This window comes from Rhododendron vialii, chromosome 1a, assembly GCF_030253575.1.
Source record: "Rhododendron vialii isolate Sample 1 chromosome 1a, ASM3025357v1".
Classification (NCBI taxonomy): Eukaryota; Viridiplantae; Streptophyta; class Magnoliopsida; order Ericales; family Ericaceae; genus Rhododendron; species Rhododendron vialii.
This window is the reverse complement of record NC_080557.1, coordinates 35,442,302-35,463,213: the sequence shown is the minus strand read 5'-3', so window position 1 is coordinate 35,463,213 and position 20,912 is coordinate 35,442,302. Positions and strand designations below refer to the sequence as shown.

General features: G+C 38.9%; 1 long non-coding RNA gene across 1 annotated transcript; it reads left to right on the top strand.

Annotated features, from left to right (window-relative positions):
* Positions 1 to 2,498: 2,498 nt before the first annotated feature.
* Positions 2,499 to 3,479, top strand: LOC131336261 (uncharacterized). The gene is made up of 3 exons (XR_009202766.1): positions 2,499 to 2,591; positions 2,944 to 3,044; positions 3,172 to 3,479. It is a non-coding gene; the product is annotated as an uncharacterized LOC131336261 (long non-coding RNA).
* The last annotated feature ends 17,433 nt before the right edge of the window (positions 3,480 to 20,912 follow it).

Sequence of the window (20,912 nt, the reverse complement as noted above, 5' to 3'; positions counted from 1 at the left end):
AATGATGAGGAATAAAGTCAAGAATTGACTAGCTATGAGAGTGCAATGATTACATCCTTTGATCCAAAAGGTTCAATTAGGGTTTGGATGGGTTCACAAGGCTCAAAGATGGTCAAAAAGATCCATCTAGGGTTAGTAGAATATAACTAGGTAATTTGATAGTTCGGTTCCTCCAACTTATCGGTTGGAAACTAACTCTACTTGCTATGTAGGACTTCTAGTCAAGAAATAAAATTTAACGGGCTTAAATCTAATTATGACGGATTATAGGGATTAAAAATAAATTTTTTAAAAGCAAATCCAAGTAATTCAAATAAAATTCAAATATTTAACAAATTTTTATTTACCAAAAATCAGGGTCGTTACAACTTTGGTCTCTAAATATGTGGTCTTAGGGAAATATTTAAAAATTACACATTTCTCTACAATTTTTCTTTAATTTTTATAAGTCAAACAACCCTTCTCTACAAATTAAATAAGGTGTAGTTCCTAAATATTGACCTGCACTCACTCTATTTTGTACTTCTCTATCCAATCCTTTTCAAAATCATATAATATGAGTTAATGCACGTAAGCTCATCTGAACGTACACCTTAATTTATAAAAAAAAATAAGAAGAAGAAGAAGAAGTACTCTTCATTGAAAGCCCTAACAAGGAATACAACCACGAGGATTAAAAAAAAAAAAAGGCTTTTGATTAACAAACCAACCGTAGAACTCAGAATAAGACTTTGCAACACAAACAAAGCCTCACAAGCACAACTCTAGACTTCTGAACCTTTTCCTCCCAGGATTAATAGAGTAGCACCTTAATTAGGAATTAGGATCGATCCACTTTCAATCTTCTCAGCTTAGTATAGCAAAAACAAACATATATAGGAGAAACCTTTTCCTCCCAGGATTTCTGGAGAATATAATATCCCTAAACCATGAGCCCGTAGTGTCATCCAAAAATTGAAAAAATTAAATGATCTTCTAATCAAGTATAGGGGAAGTGATCAGAAATAGGACCAGGAGGTAACACCAGAGCGAAGGAGAATTGATTAACAGTACCATGTCTAATAGATTGATCTTGTTATCCCCCAAACCAAATTTCTTATTGAATCAAGTACTATATATACCATAGCCCTTTGGTAGGTATATCATCTTGTTCAATGTAAAATAGACAATAATTAAACTCAGGAGAAGCAGCTGCATCATAACCATGCAACCTCTCAATAGCAGCCCTAACAATATTAAAATTACCAAATTGAAACCAATCACTTGAACAATAGTACAATATATTTACACACACACCAAGCTTCTTGTAGGAGATCCCCTACTTAGCTTAAGTGCGGACTTCACATTTTCTGATCAAATTTCGATGATCCGAACCGTTGATTGTGTTTAGAATATGATTTTAAGGGTCCCCGCAAAAAATCAGCTAAAAATATAACCGAAAAGTACTTGATCCAAACAGTTTTTCATAAAGTTCGCATATAACTATTTTATCAAAAACTATTTGGATCAAGCACTTTCAGTTCATATTTTTAGCTGATTTCTCTTCAAGATCCTTAAAATCATGTTCTAAACATATTGAACGGTTCGGATCATCGAAGTTTAATAAAAAAATGTGAAGTTTGCACTTAAGCTAAGTCGGGGATCCCTCATAAGAAGGGGTGATGCAGTGCAGCCTCCTTTTATAAAATTAATTGTAGGAAGAAAACACGAACAATGTTTGAGCCAGAGGTACTCCCTCTTTGAACAAACGATATTAAGATAAATCTCAATTTTTCTTTAATTCAATCATAAACTATTGTGCCCTAAGGCTTACAATGAATATAAATAGGGTGATAGAAACCCTAAACAACTTAGGAAATAATTAGGGCTGAGAATCAAATCCTAATCGCAGAAAATATGAAAATCACCAAAAATGAAAATTTCTACTTTGACTGAAAAATCAAATACTAGGAAAAAAAATACAAAATTGCCAAAACAAGCGGCAACTAAATCGGAGTTTCCTATCAAAAGTTATTAGTGATCTAGTTATTACTATAAACGGCAAAATAGTCCTTTTGGAAGGCTAAACAACATCGAACGGCCGAAAAGCATCGTTGGTCGGAAGATGAGTATTGATCAGTGAACCATTTCACTTAATTCAACCCTACGGCCCACAGGTTATTCTGCCACTGTCGCCTCGCCTCTAGTTTGATTTGGGTTGTGCTCGGTCCAGTCGCTTAAGGAACGTGGACGCAACCCGCTCTACATCAAAGGGACTATAGACACACACACACACACACACACACACACACAGAGTGGTGTTCAGGTCTAGGTATCCGGATTTTGTTATGGTCCGAATTTTCTGTCTAAGCCATTGGATCTAATCCAACGGCTGTCAAATAAAAAGGGGATTCGTGGATCCTGTTCGGGTAAAAACTATCCAGGGTCATGGGAAATAGGTTATACACTCACGCGGGTCAAAAAAACACCCCTTCCCCATTCTTCGTTCTAGCCAAATAGAGAGAGAAAAATAGAAACGGAGGTGATGATATATGAAGAACCAGAGCTGAGATCGAAGACGACGAAAGATCAGAGCTACGATCAGCCCTAAGGTCTCTTTCTCTCTTTCTCTCTCTCTCTCTCTCTCTCTCTCTCTCTCTCTCTCTCTCTCTCTATGATTTTCAAAACCCTAAATGAAGAATAAGGGCTGATTTCTGTGATTTTTTTGTGTGGTTTTCGAAACCTTTCGATCTTGGGATGGCTGATTTCTACTGATTGATTGAATTTCGAATGGGGTTTTGTTGCATAAATGAGAACCTAATTTCTATATTTTTTGTAATCTCTGGTTCAAATGAAGAACAAGCTAAGATAATGTTTGTAATTGGTAGGTTACCCATAAGTGAAGAAAGGTAGCTAATATTTGCTCTATAGTTGCTAATTGTTGTTCCTTCTAAAAACATGCAGATTCCAAGAGAAAATTCAATAGCTCACAAGATCAAACAAATGGAAGAACAAGATCGAACCAACGTTGATCCAACCCCCATGTTTTGAGCACCACCACCGAGGTATCTCTCTCCCTCTCTCAAAAATTTGTTGCATATTATAGCGAAAAGGGAGACACATAAACTAGTATTCATCTTTTTTCTTTTTTCTTTTTGCATTTTAGTAATTGTTTTCTATTTTGGTTTTTAGAACGCAGTCTTTGGATGACATAGCACTATCACCGTCACCATCCCAACTGTGTCAATCATCTGCGAATTCTTGTGAAGAAATTTACACTCCTCAAGTTAAAAATGAAGTGATACCGAAAATTAAACAAGAATTTGACAACTTAGACAAGATTCTGAATTTTTACAACAATTATGCTAGAGAAGCTGGATTTAGTGTGCGAATCAATTCTAGTAGGACAGCTAAGAATGGTCAAGTAATGAGGAAGGAGTACGTTTGTTACAAAGAAGGGTCGAGGAGAAATTCTGAGGCCACTTTATGGTGTCTGGGTTTAACTAGAGAAGGTTGTGGTGCAAAACTTGTTGTTGTGAGAAAAGGTGAAGGGTTTGCTGTATCCTAATTTGTTGAGGGTCAACGACGAGCTTGCGACGCCAAAAAAGATACATTCGTTGAAATCTCATCGTCGAGTGTCAGTTGCACAAAAAGCTTTAACCCAACAACTATCAGCTGCAAATGTGCTAACTTACCAACAAATGAGTATTTTTGAGTTGCAAGCCGGGGGTCTTGAAAATGTTGAATTTTTATCACGAGATCTTTATAATGATTAAAGAGATATGAGGAATGTAGTACATGAACATGACGCGGACATGTTGTATGAGCATTTTGAGATTGAACGACAAAAGAATCTGGGCTTTAGGTTCACATTCGAGAGAGATGACAAGAATATAATGACTCATTGTTCCTGTATTCATTTTGTGATTGGAAATGAGAGTTCAAATTAGAATGGTGATAGCCACTTGCTTGTTGGAACTCATTCCTTTTGTTTACTAGTTTAACAACATTTGCTTTCTTCTTCTTTTTCAAAATGAATAAATACCCAATTCCAAAATAGAGGAAACCATAGAGTTCTTTCATAAATATCTACCATTACATTCTACCGGTTACAACAAATACCAACGAATACAGAGTACATTCACTTAAGAAGTGCAATGATAGCCACTACCAAGGCTAGCCCACTTAAGAACTGAAAGACAATCACCATGTGTTTTAAATTAGCCACAGTGACTTCAATGACTTCAACACGTGCATCTTTCTGTACTAGTTTCGCCTCTGGTGCAACATGTGGTTTGGGTTCGTGACACCCAATTTGATAGCACCACTCCCAATACTCGCATTTTCCATTATCCTTTGGATACCTATAGTTGAGCCTTACAGGATTCTTTTCTGTCTACAACAGCTCTCAATTTACAGCAACACATCTTATTTTGAAATGTAGTGTAACGAGAATGAGTGCCACTTTGGTTGCTTGAACTGGACATGACTGTTTTAACACAATTACTGCACACACTCACACAATATCTACACACACTCACACAAATGTCCAACATAGCTAAAAACTAGAAGTAACTCATATAAAAAATTTAGAGAGGTGGTTTTGACTCAGAAAATTTTCATCATAACCAAATAAAATGGCTCAGATAAATGAAATGTTCAAGGCACCACTTTTTTTAAGGAACTAAGGCGGCAACATTAGTTGTCAATTGACCATCTAATGTTTCCAGGCCTAAGTACACATTCCGTGTTAATTTATCATCATAGCCAACAAATAGGGGCAAACAAATCTGGAAATAGGGGCAAACTCTCCCAACGGCTTAGAGCAAAAATCCAGACCATAACAAAATTCGGACGCCCTGAACTGAACAACATTTATATACAGATATACAGCGTTGATCAAATGAACACTGATATACAGGCCTGAACAATAATGATACACTAATAACACTGCACACAGTAACACCAAAAAACACCACCTCAAAACTGAAAGTAAATAATTTTGGAGATGGGCCTTTGGCTCAGAAATTTGTCATCATAGCCATTAATTAAAGGCAAAACAATCAAGAAACTAATTCGTGCTGTGTTGTAGCAAAGAATGAGCAAAATTTGTGTGTAGTGTTATCATTCTCTAGCCAAAATCAACATAAATCACACACGAAAACCAATCCAAATAGCAACTGATCGAAAGTATTAGGATTCAAAAAATCCATAATTTCTGGTATCGAAACTTTAGGGTTCTCAAAAATGGCCCAAATCGGATATCATATATACAAGCCCAAAATACTGTTAGGGTTTTGAAAATCAGTCAATCACAAGAAATCAGTCATCCCGAGATCAAAGGGTTTCGAAAACCACACAAAAAAATCACAGAAATCAGCCCTTATTCTTCATTTAGGGTAATCGAAGATCAATGTTCTTCTTTTAGGGTTTCGAAAATCATAGAGAGAGAGAGAGAGAGAGAGAGAGAGGGACCTTAGGGCTGATCGTAGCTCAGATCGTTCATCGTCTTCGATCTCAGCTCTGGTTCTTCGTATATCGTCGCCTCCTTTTCTCTCTCTCTCTCTCTCTCTCTCTGTGGAACGAAGAATGGGGAATGGGTGTTTTTTTGACCCGCGTGAGTGTGTAACCCATTTCCCATGACCCGGGATGGTTTTTACCCAAACAAGATCCGCAAATCCCCTTTCTATTTTACAGCCGTTGGAAAATCCAACGGCTTAGATAGAAAATCCAGACAATAACAAAAATCGGGCGCCTGGACCTGAACACCACACACACACACACACACGCACACACACACATATATATATATATGTAGACACCCCAATTTGGGCTTCCAGATTAGTTTACTTTCGATTTTTAATTCCCCGATGATGAAACGGATCAAGAACACCCCGGGAATGATAAATGTATGAGTTTTTAGTGTTGACACCCTTTTGAACCTAACCAAATCAGAGCCACTTCAAAAGCCAAAAATCCTACTGGCACGCATTGGATGAGAGCCCGTGCGCGCAGATCAACTCAACAGGTATGGGTCAATGGTCAAAGCTTGACCATTGACCAACGCGTGAATAGGTGGTACACGCGCGTGACAGAATGACACCAGCGCGCGTTGGTCAAACTGCCAGGTGGTGGTCAACAGTCAAAGTTTGACCGTTGACTCTCGTGCCCTCGCGCGACGGAGCGTAATGCCTGTTCCCACCAACTTTTCTTGAGGTGGAAACTTGGCCACCAATGCAACCTCAGCCAGCCTCGTGGACTAGCTGAATCCCTCTCTTTGCAGCCCATATCTACCTCCCTCTCTCCCTATAAATACCATCTTTGTTCATCCATTTGAAGGGTTCAAGTGTTCCAAAAAATACCAAGTATTAAGTTCCAAGTGATACAAAGCCCTAACCCTAATTTCAAGCAACACAAGCAACCTTGTTTTCTTGCTTCTATCACTCATACTCCTTCAAGAACATAGCTTTTTCTTCCACCCCAAACAACCTCACACTCAAAGCTCAAGCACATTTCAAACCCAAAAACCAAAGGTATAGCTTACCTTTGTTCTGCTCACTATTCTGATCCCTAAGGGGGGCTGGCAGGGTCAAGGCTGGTAATCAATTCCAGTCATGGCCCTAAAGCTGACAATGTTTCAAAAACCATCATGGTAGGACCAGCGCGCGACGGCCCTACTCTCGCGCGCGACACTTCGTTGCTGCATGCGCTGGACCGCGTGGGGATTGGTTTCCTACTGTTCTATGTCTTCTTATACATTTAGATCACTGTTAAGCATGAAAATAACCAGTTTACTGTGATGCGCACCCAATATTGTAGATATTTGGTGCGACTAGTCCCGTTTTATGTTGCTTTAACTTGCATTTATCTAGCTTTTATAACGATATTGCACGTAAGGTGTGTTTTTAGTGTTTTCAGGTAAAACGTGCAAATAAGGCGCATTTTAACGCCATGGATGGCCCAAGTGCTTCCAAGTACCCGAAGACCCTGTCGGCCCCTTAAAATCTGTCTAAGGTGCTGAGATGCTGTGGAAGTTGCTGGGAGTCGTCAGGTGTCAAGATTGGGAGGCTGGCTTGAAGAACCAGAGATAAGCATTCCATATCGATACGGATTTAAGGCGTATCGATACGCGTTTGTTACCTTTCCAAGCAGAGCTTCCCGTATCGATACGGCCATAATCCGTATCGATACGGGAGCGTTACGGGAAATTGCCCTTTTCAACTTAGCAGCGTGGTATCAATACTTTACATAATCTGTATCGATACGGGGAGCTCTCGGCCAGATATTTGCTGCTTTTTGGGCTTTTCATTTATGGAATACTTGCCTTTTATAATATGTTTTTAGATATTTGAGGAGAGAGAAACCCATTGTGTATAAATAGGGGTCTCCTCTCTCCCCTTTAGTATCTAGGTCTTTAATAGCTTTTATTTTTCCCCCATTAATGGTCTTTTAAGCTTTTCAAGTTATTTCCTTAAGAACTCAAGTAAGTAATTCTCGTTTGTTAATTTCTCGTTTATTAAAGTTGTTCCTACGGACTAGATCTTTTATAATATCAAGTTTGTTTTCGTTTTTATCGGTTAAAAGTCATGTCTCGTTTTTATGCTTTCTTCCATGCTTTAGCTATGTGTGAGTAGTTGATAGGCCAAGTCTCGGGGTAATCTTTTCCGAGGACTTAGGTGGTTATTTGGTTCTCAAACCTTCGGGCTTAAAATCTTGATTTTCGGAATTTCATTAACCTAGCTTTTTTGGTCTAAGCGAGGCGTGTTAACTCCTTGGTATGAAGTTTAGTCAAGCGGTCTTGGCAAGCGACATATTGAGGGCTCGTGGCCCCCTGCGTGTTAGATACATTAGCAAAAATAGGCTGATTTAATTCCGGTTAATCACATCTTTTGATAAACGTAGTCATTAAAGCTAAATCTTCCGGGCGTGAGCACGCGGTCGTGACTCTCGCCTGAGTTATAATTGAGAACCGGTAACGGCTTAAGTCAGGGATTAAACGATCCCTAGACTTGCCTCCTTTTAGTTTATTAAGCGTTATCCTAGTCTTTTGCCTTGGCAATTTTCATCGTTTCAAAGCAAAACCAAGTTGGCCGTCTTAAACGCCACAATCCACCTTACAAAACCTACAATCCGATTAAGCTATATTCGAATTCTCTGTGGGTACGATCCCGGACTTCCGGATATTATGCTACCGACGATCTAGCCCTACGCTTGGGGTTTTCAACCTTATATTTGAAGGCGAGGTTTGAAGGCGAAGCATTTACTGCTTTCCTTTGTTAGAAATGCTAGCTATAGTTCAATATGTATTTCTGCTGTTATGGAGTACCACTGGGACCTTTCTGAACATACCTCAAAACCCAGAAACGTATAAACCAAGCACTAGTCTGGTTCAGTCCCGCTCACGCCAGGGCGCGACAATCACGTGCCAGAGCGCCACCATCGCGCGCCAGACTGTCTCTAACCAGTGAGTGGCCTTGCGCGGGTAACTTGGTCTTAGGCCGTTATTTTGTCCCCACACAATTTAAGGGGTGTTTTGTTAAATTATAGGGCTTTTCAGCCATTTAACTATATATTATAACTGCTTAGAACTGCTCATCAACTGCTTGGTTTGTCTTAGGTGTGCACTGGTCCTTCCAGAGCCCAGAAGAGAGTAAAAACAGAGGCTGTGAGCAAAGCAAACTCACGCACGCTTGTGTGGTATTCGTGCGCGCAGGTTGTAATCACATGCAGTGATCTACGTGGATTGGATCAGTGCATGTAGATTCCTTCTTGTACACGTCAATTCAATACAGTACGTCGGGTTTGCTCTGTTAAACAGAACCTAGCCTTTACCCTATTTACTAACTGTTCATCCATGCTATCTATCACATCCTGCAAACATGTTACAGCTTTAATCCCCATTAAATTGTTCCCCGCCCTAATTGGCTAAAGAATTGATTAATCAAACAGAATCGCAAATATTTTTGCAAATGCCTAGGTAGAGACTGATCTTCGAATTGGACGAGAAGGGTGCCTTAAAACCCTTCCCCTCTCGTTACCTGGCTCCCGAACCCAGATATTGTTATGACGGACTAGTGCCTTCACCTTTTTCAAAACAAATAGCGCAGCAAGCGTTTCAAGTTCGATTCCTTGGGTGTCGGACCTTCAAACCCAAGTGGCGACTCTGAATTGAGCGCTCGTCTGCCAAAAATTACGCAATCAATCCGCCTTTTTCCGGGCATGCTGCCCACAATATATATACGGGGCAGTTCCGAGGACCCTTAAAAAAACCCTTAAGAAAACCCCCCCAAGTTCCCAATCGAATTTTGATGATCCGAGCCGCTCAATGTAATCAGAATGTGATTTTAAAGGTGCCCGTGAGAAATTAGCAAAAAAAATTACCGGGAAGGGCTTTATCCGAACAGTTTTTTATTAAACTTTATTGAACGATTCAATAAAAAAATTGCTCAAATCAAGCCCTTCCCGGTTAGTTTTTTTGCCAGTTTCTCGCGAGCACCTTTAAAATCACGTTCTGAACACATTGAACGGTTCGGATCATCAAAATTTGATTGGAAACTATAAGATTAAGATTTGGAGGGTTTTTTTAGAGGTTTTTTTAAGGGTCCCCGGAACCGCCCTGATATATTTTAGATATATATATATATATATATCAGTCCGTCTCTTGTAAGGACCACCTCATTTTAATAAAATGCGGACCTCCCTTTCCCGATTGAATTTCGATGATCTGAGCTACTCAATGTGTTCAGAACATGATTTTAAGTGTACCCGCGAGAAATCAGCAAAAAAAATGACCGGGAAGGGCTTCACCCGAGCAGTTTTTGTTTGTTTTTTATCGAACGATTCAAACAAAAATTGCTCGGATGAAGCCCTTTCCGGTCATTTTTTTTTCCGATTTCTCGCGGGTACCCTTAAAATCACGTTCTGAATACATTGAGCGGCTCGGATCATAAAAATTCGATCAAAAATGGGAGAAATGAGGAGGTCCGCATTTTAACTAAAATAAGGACTCCCTCATTTGAGACTGACTGTATATATATATATTAAAACTAAAATAAAAAGAGGATCTGCATCAAAGTGCCAATTGCTACTGATTAAAGATTGTTTCAATAAGGAGGATTCAGATATGATTCTCTCGTTACCCATCAGCAACACTTAGCGGAGGGATCGTAGGATTTGGCACTTTTCCTCAAATGGGCTTTTCACCGTTAAATCTACTTATTGTCTAGAAAAAGAAAGCTCATTTAACCAATCGGAATGTCAGGGAGCTCAATCAAGTTCCGCAAATGCAATGGCACAAATCAGGAAGAAATTGTGGGGCTTGCCTATACATTAGGGATGGCATTCGGGGCGGATATTGGCATATTCGTACCCGATCCCCAAAATCGAAAGCTGAACCAAATCCGCCCCAATACCCAAACAGGGAAGGGAGGAACAAACCGTAACCAAACCAAATGGGGTTCTGGTAATCCCCGAACCGAATACTACAAGAGAGAGAGAGAGAGAGAGAGAGAGAGAGAGAGAGAGAGCACAGATCTAGAAATTGATTTCTGTAAACTCATCGAGTAACAGAACTCATCAAGCAACACAACCACCAACTTTGATTAAATGAATGTATATAGATTGCAAAATGGAACAGAAATGGAAACTAGAAATTCATATTGCGATGGACCTCGGTTATCACGCTCGGTCTAAGAGACGATGCTTGACGAGACGACATTAACTGCTTTTTCACCTTTTCGATGTGATGATGATCGACGATGACTCGATGAGAGGGGTGAGGATAATCGACGACAAGAGCGAGAGAGGTGTGGTGGTGGTTGTGGAGAATTTGAAGGGGTTAGGAAAAGGCGGAGGTAGAGTGAGAAGGAGGGGGAGAGAGGGGTTTAGGAGAGGGGATTGAGATTGAGAAGAGTTTTGAGATGGTTTGAGCAACTGTGGATGTCATTGCTAGAGAGAGAGAGAGAGAGAGGCAACTGAAAGTAAAGAACCCTAAAACTAAATGGGGAATCGTGGTACACACACACACACACACACACACACACACATATATATATATATATATGAAGGGGTATTTTTCCTAATTATATGTTTTCGGTTTGGTTCGGGTATCGATTCGGTTAATAGTTAAACCATACCCAAACCGATACCCATTCGGTTATCCAATGCCTCAACCATACCTATACCCACAGGGAAAATTTCAGTTATGGTTCGGGAAAAAATTTTGATTACGGTTCGGATACCCATCGGTTCGGTTCAAATTGCCATCCCTATATCCAAACTTCAAACATTTTGCTTGGAAGAGTTTCAATGATGCATTAGCAACCAACTTAGCTTTCACAGCAAGTAATATTCGCTCTGACCCAATTTGCTCGTTATGTGGTAAAGGAGGAATCTATGTGCCATTTATTGTTTCGATGCGATTATGCCTTAAAAGTATGGATTCATTCGGTATTTCATCCAAGACCGAAGGAGCTTCAAGATCGTAGGCATATGTCTGATTGGTGGCAATGTATTCACGATCGTATTAACCTTGCTCACGTCCCTTCTTCGTCCTTGAGCTTGGGTCTCACATATTGCAGGTGGATTTGGAGATCCCGAAATGATTCTATTTTCAATGGAAAAAATTGGCTGACAAAGACGGTTAGTGGGAAGGCACAATCGGATTTCTTCGAGTTTCTAAAGGCTAATAAAAGTACTCCTTCCTTAGCTCGGATGCATATTTTGAACCCTGTCATTTCGGTTTGGAGGCGACTAAAGCAAAGTGTGGTAAAGATTAATGTTGACACGGCGATATGAAAGGCAACGAACACTGTCGAAACTGGAGTAATTGCATGGGACTCTGTCGGTTTAATTGTTGGTATCTTTGTTAAGTCATACGAAGGCCTTAATTCTCCTCAGCTTGCAGAAGCTTTGGCACTTTGAGATGGTATTCGTTTGGGTATTGCTTTGAACTTGCAGATGTGATTATTGAGTCAAACGAGGTGTCAACCGTTAAGAGCTCCACCATGCTTCGTGATCCACCCTCTGATATTGCAGCTTTAGTTCGGGATTGCTTAACTCTTAAGGATTCGTTTCAGTCATGTGATTTTGTTTTCGTCAAACGTGATTGTAATAGGGTTGCACATGTATGTGCAAAGAAAGCCCTTTGTAGACACACCAATCCGGACCTTGAAGGTTCTTTAAATTTCCCGATGATGAAATAAAGGAATGATACCTTTGAAAGCTTGAATGTGGACTCTCATAGCCCAAAAGCCAGCCAAAGCCCAAAATTGGACCTGGAACACCGCACGGGTTATTTACTAAACTGTATGGTGTAGTAAATTTTACTACACCGCACATTGTCTTACGGTATACCGCACTGTGTTTTTAGGAAAAGTTCTGACTAGCTCAGAAAGTTGTCGGCCACGCTTTTTGGAGCCATAACTGAATAACGGTTTAGCAGGGAATATAACTTCTTGCTAGCCTAGAAGCCACCTCCCCTATTTGCTTTGATATTCCTTGGCTTTTGCCTATAAATACATCCCTCATTTTAGATGAAAGAGACCCCTCCAAGTCTTGAGAAAATTACTCTGACATTCTCTGAATATTCTATCTCTCTCTACAAAAATTCTATTCTTCTTCCCCTCCAAAGCTCAGTACACTACTAGCTTTGGAACTCCACCACCCCAAAGCTCCAAACTTATACTCATCCATCCTCATCCAAGCTCAAAGCCGAAGGTATAAAAGCAAGTTTCCTTGTGTTAAGCCTAGTCTTAGCCCTGAGGGGAGCTTTCTGCAGTCACACTTAACATGTTTGTGTTAAGTGTTGACTTAAAAACCATTTTCATAAGCAAAACAAAGCAAAAATCAGTGACTGTACTAGAAACACTACACCGTGTGGTGTTGTAATACGTCGCACGATGTAGTGGGATCCAACGTACGGTGTTATTCGATTCATCATCCGTTTGTTTTGTTTATCTCGATCATATCTATCCACTGTTGGCTATGGTAATGTTACTGAGAGATCGTTGCAGGTGCATTTCAGAATAAAGCTTCATTTAAAAACCACGTCTTTTGTCTTCTAAAAGAGGTTTTTATGATCATTCTCAATGATCAAGTGCATCAAAAAGGGTTTGCAAACTGATTTATGGAAAAATCAATAGAAATGATATAAAGAAGGCTGTTTAGATCAATGGTTTGCTTCATTTTAAAAATATATAGCTTTCTGAAATATGCCTGAAGCTACACCATACGATGTTTTGAGGAACAATTAATGTACGATGTAGTCAATTATACTGTGCGAGATTCTGAGTAACAGTAGTGGGCTGTCAGTGAAAAGGTACACTGCGTGGTGTACCATCAAATCGTGTGAGGTATCTTGGTACACCGTGCGGTGTTGTTTATGATTGAAGCAGACTGTTGTTATACTGTCATTTCATTTCTGCACATCATTCATTTACCATATCCTGTACAGTAAGCACTACGGGCACGCCAAAGTGATATATTCAATCCCATGTCCCTCTCCCTTATTTTTTTTGTTAAGAGTTTAGTCTTCCAAATGATATTCCAAGTTTTTTCCCTTTGAAAATGTTAAGTAAAGACCGGTTTTTATCGGGCGAATGGGGTGTTTTTTCAACAAAACCTTCTCCGTTCGTAACGTGGCTCCCAAACCCAAAGTCTCACGTTTTCGCTAGGCCAAAAACCGTCTTTTTCAAATCAAACCTTTGGTTTCTCGGATTATCCATCTCAAAAATCCAGGTGGCAACTCTCGAGCGCGCCGATCGGAGAGCCCACGCCCTTTCTTGTGGTTTGTCCGACTTGTGGACAACTACCGTGCTCCCATGGGGTCTTCTCCCTCTGATGTTTAGGCGTTTTCTCGCCTTTCAGAGTAATAAAAACTTCTCCCTTTTATCAACAAAAAAAAAAAAAGGCTATCCCTTATAAAAAAAAAAACTCCCATATGGAAAAGGGAATGTGGACTGAAACAATCATGTTGTCATTCTGTTAAGCACCTAGACACGCAAGATGGTCTGCGCAATGATTAGCTTCCCGAAAAATATGGGTGAGAGTTGTGCCCATGCGATTAATGAGATCTTTCACATCATTGATGATATTTCTTTAAGGGTGATTCTTAGTGGTGTCCTCGTTTATCATCTGAACAAGAACTAGAGAATCTGACTCCAACTTCACATTAGTCATACCTTTCTCCAAGATGATGGTCAATCTCCCGTATATTCCCCATAACTCTGTTTCCAAGCTTGATTCTGCCTCCAGCTTTCCATATATAATATCCCAAGAGCCACTCTCCCTTTTCATTTCGGAATATACCATAAAATCCTGCATTTCTGCTAACCTTCATGCCAATAGTCGTATATACATCTATGTTGAGTTTTATGTTGCCTGCATAAGGTGGTACGTAAATAATCAATTGATGTGTTTTGAGGCCATTAATAATAGGAACAATAGAGCAAGGAACACCAAAACTCTTTAGCACCAACCAAGCTAATGCAGTGCAACCTCCTTTTTACGAAACCATTTGCAAGAAGAGATCACAAACTTGCTTATGTTAAAGATTCTCTTTTTGAAATAGAAACACAATTAGAGAAAAGCTCTCAATTTTTATTAATTCAATCATAAACAACCAACTTGTCCTAAAGCTTACAATTGAATTTATAATATCATAGAATACTAAAAAGGAAATAAAAATATTACCAAACAATCTAGTTCTTGGAGAATAAGAAACTAATGAAAATAGAAAAAAAACAAATCAACGCAAATCAAGGAACTAATTATTCTATGCTACCTATCCTAAATTATAAAATTCCTAACAAAACAATAAAATCAAAATAATGCGTAATTAATATATATTCTTCATATTCCGGTTGCATCACAAGTCTAGCCAGATATATATAGAACCATGTACATATGGAGAAGGGAGAAAGGATTGAGGTATTTTAGAAGGAAGTGGATGGTAGTTCGTGTGTGTGGAGAGAGAGAGGGAGAGAGAGAGAGAGAGAAAGAGAGAGAGAGACGTGGGTATGGTGGATGGTGGTTCATGCTATGGAAAAGGGACTGAGGTATTTCAAAAGGTAGTGGTGGTGAAGAGGTTGAGGGATGCGGTAGTACCAGAGTTTTGTGAGTTGAATGACCATTGTGCCTGGGCTATTGGATATGTTGATTTATTTAGTGGGTAGCCCAAATAAAATTCGGTGTTTTGAGTAGACATTTTGCCTAATGACTGCTGGAGATGCTCTTAGCCCATAAAAGTAGAGAGTATAACGTAAATGCATCCTCAAATAAGTTGGGGGCAAACCCTACTGATGACGGACGATAAATTAGCTATTCTAGTAATATAAGAATTTTAGTTTATTATTTTTGAAACTAGTATTTCATTAGAAATCTTTCTTGTTTGGCATAATTCCCGATTGATACTCCGATCGATCTGTCGGTCGATCTGTCTAGTCCCATATTACGTTCAAAGAAGTCAAAAGGTTTCAATTGACAGCAAATTGATAATCAGATCGATCGATCGATCGATTTGCAGATTTTGCCATTTTTGGAAATAATTGATTTGCTCATAACTTTTAGTAGAAAATTCTGTATTGGTTGCCATTTGTTTTGGCATTTTTCTTATTTCACATAGTATTTGATTATGTAGTTTATTTTCAATTTTTTATTTTTGGTAATTTTTGTAATTTCTTTAATTTAGGCTTGATTAGCAAGTTTATTTGTTTCTAGTTGATATATGGTTTCTTTGCCCTATAAATATCATTGTAAGTCCTACTGTAGGAGGTGGTTATTATTGAATAAAGAAAATCGAGATTTATCTCATATCGTGTGTTCGAAAAGGGAGTACCTCTAATTCACACATATTTGTGTTTGTGTTTCAAAAAGAGAATTTTTAACATAAGCAAGTTTGTGATCTCTTCTTGCAAATAGTTTTGTAAAAGGAGGCTACCCTGCATCAGATGGTATCAAAGCCCAAGTTCCAATCCTAACTATGGTTGGAGGACATACTGGAGGTCGAGGAGGATGAGGGGGTTAGACAGCTTATGTTAATGAAGTCGATGAGCGATATGACGCTGCTCGGGATGCTCGAGCGGAGGAAAGATTTCAACGACTAGAGCGGAGGGTTGTATCGGTTATACAACACCTTGAGACTCTAAAGGTTGGGAGATTGCCTCGCCGCCAACCGTTTAAACCTAGCCTTCCAACGGAGGTAGACTTATAGAATGGTGTTTCTATCACCAAACCGTTGTCGGGTAACCATCAATCAATGGGAAGGACAAGGGCAGTCAAGGTTGCTAATCATGATTCGCAACTTTGGAAATCTGGTTTGAAGATCAACTTTCCAGAGTTCCAGAAAGGTATGACACTAGAAAAAATCTTAAAGGTTGGCGTAGGAGAAAAAAAGTCATAGAATAAATTCTAGTTGGGGAGACATAGGAGACTTTCTCGATGATGTATTAGAGGAAGAGTCCGATAAAATATTTTTGGACAATAATCTTTCGGTGTTTCAATCAGAAATTGATCGGGAGTTACCTCCAAAATTGGATGAGTACCCGAATGAAGAGAAAACTATCATTCATAAAGTGGAAAAAAGTTGTGATGGATAAGCGGCCATAGGTATGAATGTCATGCATAATATTCCGAAATTGGAGGGGGTTGAAGCAGATCATAGTCATCAATTTGTGGATCCTTTTTTGGTAGTTTTCGACAACTTTGAAAGGAAGACCATATTGATTTTGTTTCTACAAGAAATTTATCCTTTCAATTTTGAATACTTTTCTTCAAAGTTTATGTTCGGAATAATTAATTTGAAGTACAAAATTGATGCTGACAAGATTCGATAAATTTGACTATATAAACTCGAGGACGAGTTTCTTCAAGTCAGGGAGTGTAATACCCGCCCTGGATATTTCGGTATTTCAATTACTTTTAATTTAACTATGTGTTTTGGGAGTTTAAATCGTAAATAATAAAACTTGCGAGGGTCTTGTGTGTGATTTATGATTGGAGCATAAGTTAGAACGTGATTCAGCTTGCATGTGATAAATTCCCTTGTGCCCTTATATAGCAAAATACCCTGGGGATATTTATCTTTCTCCATACGTATCTTGTTTCTACGTAGAGAGAGAGAGAGAGAGGCGGCAGAAGAGAAGGGGAGAGAGAGAGAGAGACGGCAGAAGAGAAGGAAGAGGAGGCCAGAGACTCTGGTTTGTTCTTTACAAAATTATTCAAGGTATCTAGAAAGCTTTTAAATTTCTGGTATTTTTATTGAAGGTTTATTAGTGTGTCTATTGTATCGTGTTAAATTTTTAGAATTTTCTGAGAAGTGTAGAAAAAGATAAAAATCATAAACCTAACTGTGGTTAGAATCTTATTTTTTAGTAGACAGCTTACAGAGCTGCGTCTTTTATCAATTTTTTTAAGTTAAGAGATCCTCCTGATTATGGGTTCTTATGAGTCTGAAATATTGATAAGTTGGTGATGTTTTGGTGTTGAAATTACTAAAAAGTATTAAGTATTCGATTTTTAATGAATTTTCAAGTACAGACTGTTCTGTTGGAAATTGTGCTTCGCTACACAGAATTTCTGAGTTTGGAGGTGATTTTGACTAGATTTTTTTATTGTGAAAAATCTGGAAAAAATCAGGGATGAATGTTGGTGTGTGGTAATGGTGTGTACCAAATTTAGGGTTTATTAGATGCATATTCTAAATTTGGCGGATTTTACAAGTTGGTGTGTCCCTACTGAGTTTTGTATTTGCTGCACTGACACATTTTAGGAAAATGATCATATCTTTTAGCTCGGGTATCGGGTTAGAGCACGGGTTGTTGATTCTGAAAATAGACTCGTATGTTTTTTGAAATATGTGAAGGTTGTGGCTTAGCTTGTACCAAGTTAAATCAATTTTTGATTTGAAGTCCATAAACGTGCAGAATCTGTAATTTTGGACAGATTTTTGTGTAATTTTGGACGAGCATAACTTTGTCGTTTGGACTCCGTTTTTAACAAATTTTATATTAAAATTCATGTACCGGAGGTGTACTTTCTAATGGTGGTGGTTTCATGATCTGGTTTTAACCTTATAAGAAGTTATAGGCAGGATACGACAGGATGGTTGTAGATTTCAAACCAAATGTAGAGGTGATGTGGTGTTTGAGTGTTACGCTTCTTTAGAAACACTTATAAACCTTTAAGATGGACATGCTTGTATGCGTTAAGCATAGTTAATCTATTTTTAGTGTTATAGATTATTTTAAGGAGTTGATGGTAACGTTTAAGCGTTCAATAAACTGATATGGTTAACTTGTAACTAAGTAACAAGCCAGTCAATTGGAGAGGTTTCGAAATCGTAAGTTTGGCGTACCTCGATCGATACAAAGGTGAGTGTGTTTGATATGATTTTTCTCCGTATAATACTGTTGTGGTGGTGGGATACATCTTGCTAATCGTAGTTAGCTTTTGATATGGTTATCCTTACTGAGATATTGCTATAGTGGTGAGTGTATATCATGCTACCGTTGTTTAGCTTTAATATGTTGTGAATGTGTGCATGTGAGGCACACCATGTCGTAAGCCATATCGTTCAATGGATGATAGTTTAGAGCATGGTATGTGGGACACGAGATTTGGTTGTGCTATGCGTGTTTGATGAAAATACATGCTGATGGGTGTTGATTGAACCGCCGAAAGTTAACGTGTGAGGCATACCATGTCGTATGTCATGCCGGCTAATTGTCGGTGGATGGGAGCATGGTATATGGGACACCTTATCTTGGGTTCATGGGGTATGGCAGACGTGCCACTGCATGTGATGTGATTACATTCATATTGTTGTACATTGATTATTATTGCTCAGTTGGATGGATATGTTGATTATAACTGTTATATACATTCTAGTATTTCAGTTACATTTGTGATGTGTATTCATGTTGATATTCCTTCGGGTATTGTGGTATTATGTTAAGCATTTCTATATCTCACACACTCTGGCTTTCCTTTTTGGTTTGCCAGGTAGCAGGTTGCTTAGAGTTAATTCACTACCGGTCGTCATGTTGACGCTTTTTGCTAGCGTCAGGTGGAATTTTGGTTACGTTGTTGTGGTGTGCCTTAGTTGGTGCATAACTTAATTTGTAAGGAGTTGTAACTAAAGATAGTTAAAGCTTTTAAATTGTATAGGTCGTAATTAAGTTTGGTCAATAGCTAGTGTTCTATTTGAGGTTAGCCTTGGACGTTGTGGATAGTCGAGTTTGTTGTAGATGGTTGATGAAGAAGTTGGTTTATTCAAGTTGTAAGTAAGTTGTCGGTGGATGTGTTGAAGTATAGAATTTTTAAAGTACTATAATGCAGATGTTGTTTCTTGGTTGTGTAATATCATGGTTGGTTGGTCAATACGTTGACTCATTTTTTTATGTTATGTTAAGGTGTTAAGTCTTCCGCTTGGTGTTTATTTCTGACAGGTTATGAGGTGTGGTTTGGTCTTCTGTGTGGAATGTCACATGGTCGCGCCGACTCGGGCTCACTTTGGGCGCCGTTTGCGGGGCGGGGCATGACAGCTTGGTATCAGAGCTAGTACTTTCCAGTCTCTGTGTTGAGAGTCGATAGGGGTTTTTGGTAGTGGACTATATGGTGTTGTGTCTGTTGAGTAGGAGTTAGTGGGTGACTAACGTGTGCGTATTTAATACTTAGCACTATGTTGTTATTGGTGGTTTGAATTGTTGAAACAGGTTATTGATATGACTCAATAGATGGAGCTGTAAATGGTAAGTATTCCATGATAGATTGCATAGGCACATGCGGTGTCTCATGTGGATCTTGTTCAGAGTGTTAGAGGTAAAGGGATTTGAGAATTTATGGCATTATGGAGAGTATGTGCTTATGCATATCAAGGAACACAGGTTTTGTTGGATATGGTGACAGGTATATTCAATATTGTATGATGTCAAGTGTAGGTAGCAGTGGATGCAAGGTTAAATTTATTAACTGTGTTATCTATATCCCTAGCGTATACTTAGAATAATTATGTGCTTTTATAAGAAGTGATTTGCATTGTGGTGAGAAAGATGTATTGTTATATGATATGTCAACCTTGCTATAATGTAGGTTAGTGGTGGAGAGACTTTTGAAAGTTCGAGTTTATTATGCTATAACCGACCTAGCCCTACGCTTGAGGTGCTCTTTACTACGACACACTTTGGTCGAGCAAGCATAAGTCCTACGATAGGAGGTGGTTGTTATTGAATAAAGAAAATCGAGATTTATCTCATATCGTGTGTTCGAAGAGAGAGTACCTCTAATTCATACCTATCTATGTTTGTGTTTCAAAGAGAGAATCTTTAACATAAGCAAGTCTGTGATCTCTTTTTGCAAATAGTTTCGTAAAAGGAGGTTGCCCTACATCAGTTGGTATCAGAGCTTGTGCTTAGTTTCGAATCATGGCGCGACAATGAGTTCGTTATGTTGTCGCCGAAGATGTGTATGAACGAAGTAAAGCTACAAGAGAAGCACGAATGGAGGAGAGGTTTCAATAACTTGAGCAGCGGATGGAGGAGGATTTTGGAGCGCTGACCGATCAGATTGCTGCCTTGTCTGTTGGTGGAAACTTGCCTTGCCGTCGTCCGATTCAACCTCGGTTTTCAAAAGAGGATGAGGTGTCAAATGAGGTGTCGGATGATGTTTCTATCACCAAACCTTTTTTGGTAACCATTAGTCGAGGCCTAAGGGGGAGGACAATGGTCGATGAAGCTATCACTGAGTGGTCATTCGCATAAAATATTATTCCAAATCCAATTGTAGATTAGAGTAAATCACCAACTTTTGACGAAGAACCGGTGAAAAAAATTACAAAAAAAAAATCTAAAAATATTACAAAAGGAAGAAGTCACAATGCTTGAAGATTGTGAAGTTGACCAAAGTGATGTATTTGAGGATCCTTTTTGGAAATATAT